General features: G+C 35.7%; 1 long non-coding RNA gene across 1 annotated transcript; it reads left to right on the forward strand.

The window, feature by feature from the left end:
- The first annotated feature begins 1,434 nt into the window (after positions 1-1,434).
- LOC126825854 (uncharacterized) lies at positions 1,435-9,143 on the forward strand. Its single transcript, XR_007682274.2, has 7 exons — positions 1,435-1,541; positions 4,569-4,640; positions 7,409-7,480; positions 7,996-8,046; positions 8,226-8,300; positions 8,543-8,629; positions 9,084-9,143. It is a non-coding gene; the product is annotated as an uncharacterized LOC126825854 (long non-coding RNA).
- The last annotated feature ends 2,326 nt before the right edge of the window (positions 9,144-11,469 follow it).

Raw genomic sequence — 11,469 nt, forward strand, 5'->3', positions numbered from 1 at the left:
AAATAAAGTTAATTTTTATTATTATTGAAACTGCACCTTATTCTGACATACGTTCATCATGGTCGCTGATATCTCTATCAATATGTACGATGTCGGTATCAACAACACTAACCGAATCTATAATCAAAATAGGATCAAGTAAAGAAAAAGTATCTGTGCGGTTATCAAAGTGCGTAGGACTCTTTATAATATTAACAAGACCATTGACGAGAACAATATCCTTTATGTTTGTAGGTATATTAGTCATAAAATTTATATTCAAGTCGCCCAAACATATAATATTAATATTCTCGTCAAATGCTCTCTTTAACATAAAATGGAAATACTGCCATTAAAATGCTGGTGTTTGTCTCACTGACCTATAATTTATATTGATCAATACAGACTGTAGCTTTGTCTTCAAGTTGAAACCAAATACACTCAGATATTTCGTCATGTTCCAAATCTGTTCTGGACAAAATTAACAAGGCTTTTAAAATAACAAATAATACCATCACCGCTAGAGATCCTATTCTTAATGGGAACCCCAAACCCTGCCAAGCCAATGTCAGCATCACTTATACTGTTATCTAGATGCGTTTCCGTAAAAAAACAATATCGAAATCTTCGAGTGTGTCTATTACATGGTTAGGTTTGTTTCGTAAACTTCGAATATTCGCATGAAAAATGGGTAATGTATTTACATCAGAAGCTGGTGTGTCCTGGGCATCGGGGTTTAATTCTATATCATTACAAACAATCAGTAAGATAAATATAACAAGATGCTCCAATCAGAATTAGGGCTTGTAGATGATAAACATAAAATATTTCGTTATAACGAATTAATATTTCGTTAGAACGAAAAAATTATATAAGGGTGGAATTGTTCACTATATAATTATATAAGAGTGGACTCGTGGCACATCGTGTTATGGTCGAGATGACTTTCAGACTGCATTTCACGACTAACTTTGGTCCTTATGGTATTCGGAATAGGTATAAACACAAAAATTGGGCGTAGGTCTACCACTGGGGGCCAGGACACGCATCAAAAGCAATAGTCCTTAGGCTACAAGGATGGGGTGTAAGAAGATGCTCCAATCAGAATTAGGACTTGTAGACGACAAACTTATAATATTTCGTTATAACGAATTAATATTTCGTTAGACCGAATAAATTATATAAGGGTGGAATTGTTCACTATATCAGTATATAAGAGTGGAATCGTGTTTCGGTCGAGCTGGTGACTTTCAGACTGCATTTCATGACTATATCTTTAAAATATTATTAATAAATTATTATAGCTGAACAATTTGAAATAATCTATAAAAAAATAAAAATATTAATAACGTGTTTATTCACATAACACTATTTACTTCAGCTAAAATAAACCAATTTCTAACTAAAAAGCTGTTGCCATGTATTTTGTTTTAAAATAAACGACAACTACAATAATCTATACTTGCTGTTGACTCCAGGTTGAAGATTCATCAAGATGTTTCCTTTGTGGTTGATTACTGTTGCTATTGTGGTTGCTTCCATGTTGCCAAGCTTTGCTGCGAGTATGTATTACTATTTCAAAGTTTTTCTTTGATTTCTTTAAGACCATAATATACTATTCAAAAAAAGTAGGGGATATTTGATTTTGGGGGCATAATACTAAAATATGCAAATGACTACGAAAAAAGTCACTATAGAACCTAACAGAAGAAACATTTCCAGTTACATGTGACGCCCAAACGCACCAATAGCTACCGCATGGAATGCAGGTGATGCTTGGGATCATCATGGGGGTCCAACCCAAGATTTGCACGACTCTGACTTTGAATGTTACAGTCATTGTGGCATTGAATTCCAGGGTGGAAACATCAGTTTAATTGTTTTAGTGACCAGAAAACAAATTTTGATATGCGTCGGCTTACCCAAAATGAAAGGTTACGTGCCCTTGGCATGCTACAGATCGGCACAACACAGGCGGTTGTGGCGCGGACGATGAATGTTTCTCAGTCTGTCATAAGCAGGCTATGGTCCAGATACCGTGATACACAATCTGTACAGGACAGACCACGCTCAGGTCGACCAAGGGCGACAACTCAAGCCCAGGATCGATTTATCCGTACCTTGGCCTTGAGAAATCGTGTCATCACAGCAAGTCAGATCAGCGCTCGTCTTCAAACAGACACTGGTGTGAGAGTGAGTGGCCAGACGATTCGGAATCGACTGCATAGGGGTCACCTTCGCGCCCGACGTCCTCGCGTGATCCCTTGTTTGAGAGATCATCACATTCAGGCAAGACGTCGTTGGTGTAGGGATCGTCAACACTGGGATAATCGACGCTGGAGCAATGTGATGTTTTCAGATGAGTCAAGGTTCACTGTTGATTTTTTGGACAGACGTAGGAGGGTGTGGCGTCGTCGAAACGAGCGCTTCCAAGACGTTAACGTCATCAGACATGATCGATTTGGGGGTGGTTCTGTTATGGTGTGGGGAGGCATCACTGTTGCTGGAAGAACGGCTTTACATGTTGTTGCAGGGCGTGTTACAGGCCAGTACTACCGGGACAACATCTTGGCAGTCCATGTTGTGCCGTTCGCACGACGTCATGGCCGCCGTTTCATCTTCCAGGATGACAACGCAAGATGTCACAGGGCCAGGATCGTTACAGGTTACCTCCAACAACAGAACATCACCACATTACCTTGGCCAGCACTGAGTCCCGACCTCTCCCCCATCGAGCATGTCTGGGACATGCTTTGACAGAGGTTACGTCAACGTCAACAACGTCCTGCCAATGTCCAAGAACTTGCTGCTGCGTTGCAACAGGAATGGGACAATCTGGACCAAAATGACCTTAGACGTCTCATTAGGAGTATGCCACGTCGGATCAATGCTTGTTTGGCAAACAGAGGAGGATTTACCCGTTACTGACTTGGTTGTGATGCTGTGGTAACTTTGCTGTTTGACCCCGGGTATCATTTTACCCTTATAATGGTCAGTCTGTGCCTTACTTAGTCTAACGATCATTTGGAATAAATCGATGAATGTGAACTTCATTTCATTTTGTCATTTGTTTCTTCGTCAGTTTCATTAGGTGACTTTAATAACACTTAAAAATCAAATATCCCCTACTTTTTTTGAATAGTATATTTATAATTGCCATAAAACTAAATTGTGACATTTGGATATAGAAAATTAATATGCATTGTTTGTCTTAATTGTATTTTATTGCAATCTTCATATGTATGAAGCAGTTGATGTTTCTTCATGTACGGTTAACATCTTGAATGTAACCTGCAAGTCTGAAGATCCACCGTGGATTTCTTTCTTACGTTCTTCTCTTTAGATTCTTTTCCTTCCGTACAAGTGAAATTATACATAAAAAATAGTTTATTAGAACGAGTAACCCAAAGTAGAATAATTAAAAATGAAGTTTTAATGATATAGGTACAGTACCTTTTGAATTATTTCACATTCAGAGTATTCGTTTTATCTGAGACACACTATATTTGGCAATATTCATATAATAAGACATGAGTAAGGCCTTAGCAAAGTTACAGAACAAGACATAAAATAATATAAAATAAAAAAAATAAAATTCCTGATAATTAAAATAGTTTATAATAATATTTTCATGTATCCAATTTTATTATCAAACCGAACTATACATGGTTTATAGTAATTTGAATCGTTTAACATTCCTTGAATATTGTCATGTCTCCTCAAATGAAACAGTGAGTACCCCTGTGTTGATCTGTTGGCTGTGGAGAAACCGTTGAGGGAAACTTGAGAGACTTAAACGTCTGGTAGACTCCTATGATTAAACGGTGGAAAGTAAATTGGCAGGTGATAATCCATGAATGAACTTGGGCTGAAAACAAGATAACAAACACGGCCTTCATCATGGCGAAGTTGTCTTGCAATTAGAATGTTTTGAGACGGAATTGAAGTAAACGTTTGCGAGATAAATTTGTTTTAATATGTTTTAGTCCAAATATATCATCAAATCTCAGTGTGTACTCTGGAAGGCATCTTTAGTGAGAGATCTTCAGTTCTTAAGAAAGATGTAAATTGTATGGAGGTTCCTTTTTTTCCACTAACACATATGACTCGTCTCAGTTTTCAGAAATAAAAAAGGACTGACCTGTTGGTTATAATACTATGATAAAATCGAAATAACTTAATAGTTTTAGTGTAAATTGCCATTGAAAGGAACGCCTTACTTGATATCAGCTATCTAAGATATTTTATCAAAGAAATAACTAAAAATATCCAATATTCTATCTGGCTTTACGAACGTCAAAACGTTCAAACTTTTAAGAAGACGATCAAGTCGATTAGACACTCAAAACTTGTCAAATTTTGTGCATGGGCGCCACAAATTTTTGTGTTCTTTGACAGCTACAGGTTGATAAATGTAGTCCCTGGCCACGTAGGCTAGTAAACAACATATACTGCATGATCAGATGTTGTGATGAACACGAATGAGAGACCTCACATATTGTCCATGGTGCAATGATTTTAATCGGGAATATATCACATATCTAAATAATTGTTTATTTACGATATTACTAATATCAATTATTTTACAGCGGGAGTATGTAACGTGACCGAGTGTAGGAATAGAAGAGGAAAGTGTATCGTATTTACATGTAAGACCGATGGTAAGATACCTACTGTGTGAACTGTGATAAATAATAAACGGATTTCTTCGATTATGAACAAACTACTATACTTTGGTTATTATAAACTTACCTGTGTGTTTGAAATTACCTCCGGTTATATAAAATCCATTGTACAACTATATGTCCTAGCGAATAAAAAAGTTCTCTCTTGTAAAATTGAACCCATCACAAACTTTGACACCGAGAAATAACCAAAATGGAAGCTAATTACGTCACTTATCGGGATATATCATTTCGTATAGGGGGGTCAAAGCACGGCTTGTCTGTCGTAACGGTTGTGTATGAATAAGCTATTCCTCTCGGAACCTAGTAATGAGTTTGGGCGTTTAAAAACATAAATACGCCTGTAGTCCGGTATTTTGTTTCCCTCTTGTATTATAATTATTTGGTTAGAGAGTTTGGTGGGATTATTTCTTTTGAACTATATTTGAATTAATTTCACCCTTGAATATTTTTATACGCCCACATTTTCATGTGGACGTATTATGCCGTCGCCCCTGTCCGTCCGTTCACAATTCTTATCCGATTTTGACGAAACTTGAAATATAGGTTTATCCCCAAAAGATCTCGGCTGCTTTCAATATTGGCATGTATCGGATCGAAACTTCATGGATTATGGCCCCTGATGTTACGAAAAATCACGTTTTTAGCTTGTGGACCCTATAGAGGTCCCAATTTTTATCCGATTTTGTTGAAACTTGAAATGTAAGTTTATAACCCAAAGATCACGGTTTCTGTCGATATTCGCGCATATCGGACCGTAACTTCCTGAATTATGGTCAATGATTGTACGACAAATCGCGTTTTTAGCTTGTGGACCCTATAGAGGTCATAATTTTTATCCGATTTAAAAAAAAACGTATTATTATATCACCGTTACACCCTAAGGACGGCTGAGTTCGAATTTCGTGAAAATCGGCCCAAAACTGACTGACAAAATGGCCGCCCTTCCTTCTCAAATAGCGTAAAAATATGGTATATCAAGGCTGTGGACCCTATAGAGGTCACAATTTTAATCCGATTTTGTTGAAACTTGAAATGTAAGTTTATAACACAAAGATCTCGGTTCCTTTTGATATTTGCGCATATCGAATTGTAATTTCCTGAATTATGACCCTTGATTGTAGGAAAAATCACTTTCTTTTTAGCTTGTTCTCTATCCATCTCTCGAAAATGTGGGCGTATCCTGCCTGGCAGCCGCTTGTTAATATTTCCTGATGAACTTAAGCAGTCCTGTCAATCAACCTCAGCAATCTGCTGTAGCCGAGGTAAATGCCGATGTATTTTACATTTGCCTAGACAACATTAATAGCCGAGCCCATTGAACCATTGAATAGGTATAGGCCTATAACGTTACTTTTGTTTTATATAAATACCAAAAATTATTACCAACAATTAATCATACCGCACAACGGATCAATTATTGGCAGATAGTTCAGTTTCTTTCTATTTCGCTCTGAATATTATTTCCGGTGTGCAAAAACTGTTTAGAAAAATTTATAATCGTACGTGATCGGTTACACAATTATATTGTAAATTCCCGGATTTGTTTTGAAATTCACAAGGCAATGTATCCAATATACAATTATATATACAGGGGTGAAAAACAATATTATATTTACGAGTATTCGTATAATTGGTGATATATTCATTGTGAATAAAATTTAGTAGACTGACAATCAATTGTTTCCAAATCAATGTCTTTGCCTCAGTTGCTATTGTGTTGCCCAAACTCAAAAACTCGAAACGGTCGTGCGCTGTTGTGATTACAACACACGTGATTCATCCTTTACCCCCCTTCAACATATTATGATGGTTTAGCTCATGACGTGACATGTGTAATGTTGTGATGGACACTGTCAAAAATACAAGCAAAAACATTGACTTTTCAAGAGAGAACTTTTGTTTTGGTTTGGATATTTAATTGTGCAATGGATTTTAGTCAACCGGAGGTGATTTCAAACACATAAGCAAGTTTTTAATAAAAATTATTCAGTAGTTTGTTCACAATCGAAGAAATCCGTTTATAATTTACCATGGTTCACACAGTAGTCTTCTATCAGCTATATTTATTACCAATCCAGTTATTATCCACTCAAATAACTATGATCTTGACATTTACGGATAAAATTAAAATTCCATCATATAATCTGTGGATTAATCTACAAATTAAGTAGACATATTCTGTGCATTGCTTAGTCAAATTTCAAATAATCATTTTTTTAAAAGGGGGATCACGTGGCTAAGTGGGTAAGACGCTAGCTCGCTAGCCTGGAGGTTGGGTGTTCGATCCCTGCATTGGCCGAGAAAGTTCATCCAGATTTTCCAGCGTGGTTCTCCCTTGTCAGTGATGCAGGACGGAGGGGCTGACAAGGTAAGCTGTCTAGTCATTCGGATGGGACGAAAAACCGAGGTCCCGTGTACACATTGGCGTGCACGTAAAAGATCCCATGGCAGTTGGAATTCGATATAAGAGTAGGCCGTAGTGCCGCTGTCCGGGCAAAATTTCCCTCATAGCACACTGTATGGCGTATGCCCGTCTTTATTAGCCCGGGTTAGGAGCAGAACAGTAGGACGTTAAACCCCATTTCATTTCATTTCATTTTTAAAATGGCTAAATAGTTAAAGAAGTATATCGTTAAAAGTATTGTTCCTCCACTTAAATATGTAATTTGTCAATATTGTTCCTCCACTTAAATATGTAATTTGTCAATCTACTAACCTTTGTAACATGGTGTATTTTTCAGGTAACGATTGTGGAAGTAAAGGATGTGATGCACTAAACGAAGTTTGTGTTAATGATATTTGTGTAAACAGAAGTAAGTGTAACATGTTACTAGTTTGTTAATTAATGTAAATACAAACATTAGACCATAACCCTCTACTTTACAAACAGTTGAAATTTAAACTCAAGTTCAAACGATCATCTGTTATAATAAAAGTAATGAAACCGTCTCGGTAATACTTGTATCAAACCCGTTAAAATGGTTATTTCAGAAATTCATTACTGTCAAAACATTTTCAAGACGTAATAAAAGACAGGGGGTGTCCATCTTTAATATGTCGATCACATCAGTTTCAACACAATCCATAAACTCCTGAAAACAGGGGGTAACCATCTTTAATATGTTGATCACATCAGTTTCAACACAATCCATGAACTCTTGAAAACAGAGGGTGGCCATCTTTAATATGTTGATCACATCAGTTTCAACACAATCTATGAACTCCTGTAAGACACAATCAGCACCCACAAATGGTTAACCGACATGTCATAATATGTTAATATGGCGTTCTATTTATAAACTCTATTATATATATGTTTATATTTCAGGTGAAACTTGTGGTCACATAGATGGCATATTAAATCTGTGTCCTTATCAGGGTATGTTGTTTATTTTAATTACTTACAATATTATTTAATTTGACAATATCTAGTTGAGCTACAATCATATATTACTTGCAAGGGTTATATCCATGTTTTGGTCTAGGATTGAGAAACTATAAATAAATCAGACACCTATTGTAAAAGCGTCCAGCAATCTAAAAGTAAATATGTTTCAGGTGTAAAATGTGGGAAAGGATTCTGTCCTGGTAATTTTGGTTTAGATAGTAAATGTGTAAAAAAAAAGTGCAGGAGTAAGTATAATATACATATATGTTATTCATAACACGTTTATTTCTATAATTAATGATGTTCTACCTGATCATTTGTCTGTACTTAGCAGGATATACTTAATGTCTTAACAAGAGGAACACCTGGTAACACTATCCTATTTTAAATGATTTGTAAGATTTTTATCAACCTGGTCATATTATTCTTTTATCTTATCGAAGTAATCTTAAAGACAATTCTATATTGTAAATTATATTTATTATAGCTAAATTTCGCTGTGTTGGGCAGAGTGATGACACTCCCTGCATGTCACTGAGTATTAGTGGCACTTGTTCGGGTGGTGTTTGTCTCGGTAAATATGATTTATATTTTAGGCATTTATTCCCGGTGCATTTATTTATAGATACTATTTCTAGAAATATGTAAATGTAACTCATTTCTATTAGCTTGTTACGATTACAACTGTCGGGGATATGATCATCATGCACCTGATAGCCAGTTTTCAAATATTAATTCAAAAATTATCGGTCTGTTCTGACTATCACTGTAAGATCAATAATAAACATTATATAACATTATATAAGAACAACAGTTTGTAATCAGAGTATTGACCAATATTTGACTTGAACTATTTTCACCTGATCTATATTCAGATATAGAGGGTTGGATTGCACATGCTGTAGATTATCAGCTATCTATGCAAGTAGTTATTGCTTCCACTTCTACATCTGTTGATACATAGTTAGATATTATTGATAGATAGTTAGATATTGTCATATGTAATAATATATTATTTATTTTTATAGAAAATTGTGATGAAGACAGTGAATGCCGTGGTTTTGCATGTGTTGGTGGATTCTGTGCAGGTAAATAATGACTATTTTATTTATAATCACCTATCAATATCACCTGATTTGTATATATAAACACGTTTAACCTCTTTATTTGGATAAGATAAAAAAAATTCAAGCACCCTTCTTTATGACGACAAACAATAATAGTCCTTTGACCCCGAATATCTCGAACACGCCCCAACGGCGGATTGATTATCATACGGCAGGCATCGTATTCTACGCAAAATTTCACTATAGAAATGTCGGGCCTGGTTTTGTGCCCATTTGATGCCCCCCCCCCCCACTGAGCCCCCGGTCCATAAGTTATGACTTTGAGTATATTCATTTAATAATATAGGTGTACCAAAGGTTTAAATTGTCTTTTTACAAACATTCATTACTTTAATGTATTTGGTACAAATCATAGTGGGTGCATGATCCACTTCACAAACATTTGGATAGGGTTTAGCATCTTGTTATAAGACAACGCAGAATCTTATCTTTTTTACATCTAGTGAACTCAAATCAGAGAGACTTAAGATAGAACACAATGACGTAATCAGAGAGACTTAAGATAGAACACAATGACGTAATAACATGGCATGTTGTTTGTGAGTAAACTCATACATAAACTCTCTGGTGATCTCAGGGATTATTCGGCCATCTTACCAAGATAGCGTTGTCAATCACCCATTTCAATCCATTAAAAATAATTAATTTACTTGTTTAACTTTATGTTGTAAAACAAACATATTGCTTTTCCCACGAATCTTATTTTCTTACATACATTAATTTTCTGACTTGTGTATTGATAATATATAAACCATGTTTTGTATTTTGCAGCACCTAAATGTGGACAATCAATTTGCAATTTAAGCTAGTTGATGATATGCTATATCCACAGTATAATGAACAACTATTATTATATTCAATACAATAAATTGTCATATTTAACCACTGATATAAAGTTTAATATAATAAACTATATTGTAATATTTAATCATTTCTTTAAAATAAATGAATGCAATTTAGGTCTTTGTTTATAAATTATAATTCTAAGCCAACAATATATTCATCTAAACCAAAAATTACAATATATTCATAGTATTTCTTCATAACCATCAGATAAACCAAGATTTTAAAATGTAACCCAGATTGAAAAATAAATAGTTTGTTCTTTGTTTGTTGTTTATTTTGTTTACCTCGTGTTGCTGTGTTTGTCAGTCATCCATGTTATCTTCCTTGTTAACCCTAACGGAAAAGCAGCTGCCAGGGCTGTTCTCAATAATAATAGCTGCTTGGAATATCTGGGTGAGCTCTGCCCAGCCTCGCTCAACACCCTGTTTTATAACCCCTTAATTTCTGCACGTCTTAGATTTAGCCTTTGCGTTAATTTACATCCCAAATATGGAATAAACCTCTTTATTTCACAAGGTCAGGGGTTGAAACAAGATAGAATTTGATGGATATTTTGACAATGAAATAAAATTGCACCATGTGTTAGTCCCGAAAAGAGCTAGTTTGTGTCAAGTGGACGTTAAACCCTCTCCCTCACATTTTAAACCTTGTTCCAATGTCGCACATTGCTTTAACGTTTTATCAACGTTTTGTAAGTGGAACGCTTTCCACCACAGATGAAGCGACATGTGCTTGCTCGAAAACATGTATGAGGATCACCAAGGAGAGAGAGAGAGAAATGGGATTTAACGTCCACTCGACACAAACTAGATCAATAATTCGCTTTCGCGTAGGGGTCTTTAGCAGTGGGAGGAAACCGGAGGACCCGGCGAAAACCCACGAGGTTGGGCAGGCGACCCTACTCCTTGTCACGTACAACCGCTCGAAACCCCGCCAGTTGATTCAATGACAGACCGTGTGATACAGCGCGGGAACGGGCTAACCGTTCGGGGGGGGGGGCAGTAGTAAAAAAAACATCATACGTCAAGTCGAAAAATATGCACTGGACCTGGGTAGACCACCCACCCATTAAAATCTTGCGTAAAAAAATATGCACCATCATTTTTAAGAAAGACCACCCTAAAATCTTGCGCAATAAAATGTGTTCTTCACAGTTGCTTAATTGACCACCCAAAAATCATGCGCAAGAAAATATGTTCCTCACAGTTGCTTATTAGACCACCCTAAAATCTTGTGCAAGAGAATGTGTTTCTTGAAATATCTCATTTTAGACCAAAAGTATGTGCAATTAGTATGCACAGATAATTCTTTATATATAAAAAGACAGAACTTCTTTTTTGAGTGTTATTAAAGTATTCTTATTGTTGTAGCATTGTAAATGTGCTAATTTTCTTATATTTTTTTAAACTTTTTACACGTTTTTGCTTAAAAATGTGGTATG

Source organism: Patella vulgata, chromosome 1, assembly GCF_932274485.2.
Source record: "Patella vulgata chromosome 1, xgPatVulg1.2, whole genome shotgun sequence".
Classification (NCBI taxonomy): domain Eukaryota; kingdom Metazoa; phylum Mollusca; class Gastropoda; family Patellidae; genus Patella; species Patella vulgata.